We start from the raw sequence: 1575 nt of genomic DNA, 5'->3' as shown, positions 1-1575 counted from the left end.
GGCTCCACTCTGCAAGCACCCCAAGTGCTGGTGCATGCCTCGTTAGTTCCTCTTTTCTTTGCCCTCATTATGCCGATGGGGCTGGTGCCAGATCAACAGGCTTTCAAACTGTGGGGTGCGCCACCTAGAAGCTGTTGTAAATGGAAGTCAGAAATCTGTGGGGGCACATGGCCTTGTGTGTCCTCTCCCCATGTGTCACCTCTGCTTTATATCTCAGGCTAACATTAAAAATTGTACATGTAGGAGATTTTCAAAGGCACTGTCATTTGGGCCTTTGAGAATCTCCCCCTATTTAACATTGCATAGTCCAAGGTTAAAAAATAAAGTGGTAATTCAATCTTTTTTGCTTCAGCCAAAATTATCCTCAGTAGCTGCTGGCACTCTTGAGTTCCACACCTGTGCAGGTTAATCTGTATTCCAAAAGGAAAATATTTTGCCTTCTGCAGATGAAAAAAAGCAGTATCAATCACATTCTGTCACTCCTTTCCCTATGGCAGAGTCTTTTCCTCTCTCAAGGATGTAACTGGGGTCTTGAAAATTATTAATAATTTATATTGCAATAGCTTCATACTGAGGGCCCACTGGACTAAGCACTGTCCAAAGATATAGTAAATGAGAGTTCCTTCCTTGAAGATCTTACAGTCTAAAAAACAGGTAGATTAAACAGAAAAGCAGGCAGTGAGGGAGGCTGGGAAGCAAGGTAACAAAAACAATAGGCTGTTTAATCATAGAATAAATGGATGTACAATTTTTAGCTGTAGCGGTTAACACAACTTGCCACCTACCTTGTCATTATCATGAGTGGCAGTTTTCTGTATTCATTACCGTGGAGGTGAGTTTTAAAAAGGAATCTAAGATGGTGGCTTTAGAGTTGCTCATAGACACCCCAAACATTTGAACATGGGGTTCAGATTTGAAATTGATTTAGAAAAGATTTTTTCCTTTTATACAGAGCTGCACACACTGCATTTTCTCTGAAGAATCACAGACACACAAAAATTACAGACAAATTTAGCAAAAGCTACATAAAATGACTACAAAATTTCCTCAACCTACTGCAAGAATTGAAGCAATGACGGCAAACTTATATGAGAAAATGTCACCCAGTCTCATTTTCTTTATAAGTTAAAATAAAAATGTTGCAATTTTCTATCAGGGAGGGGTGGAAGCCAGGATCCCCTTTTCTTCCTTTTTTTAAAATTTATTTATTTAGTAAAACAATTGGTAATTTCTAAACATTAAGGCCTGATCTACACGACCAAGTTAGGTTGATGTAAGTTGCCTTGCAACAACCTATGTGTGCGTGTGTTTTCTACACTAACACGTGCCTCGTTCCAGCCCAGCGCAGCCACTCTCAGCCCCTGTAGAGATGCACAAATAGCAACACAAAAGTACAGCTCAGCAGCAGCCAGCGAGCTGCTCCCAACATGCATCACACACACGGGCCCCCAGACACCACCGCAGACAGTAACACGCTGCAGCTCCCAGTGTCCCCCCAGCAACGGCCATTGCCCCCCCCGCCCAGGTCGGGCACAGTCTCAGCAGACACCCCGCGGTTCCCGCCCCCGCGGCCCT

Source organism: Mauremys reevesii, linkage group 1 (genome assembly GCF_016161935.1).
Source record: "Mauremys reevesii isolate NIE-2019 linkage group 1, ASM1616193v1, whole genome shotgun sequence".
NCBI classification, from domain to species: Eukaryota; Metazoa; Chordata; order Testudines; family Geoemydidae; genus Mauremys; species Mauremys reevesii.
This window is presented reverse-complemented; position numbering follows the sequence as displayed.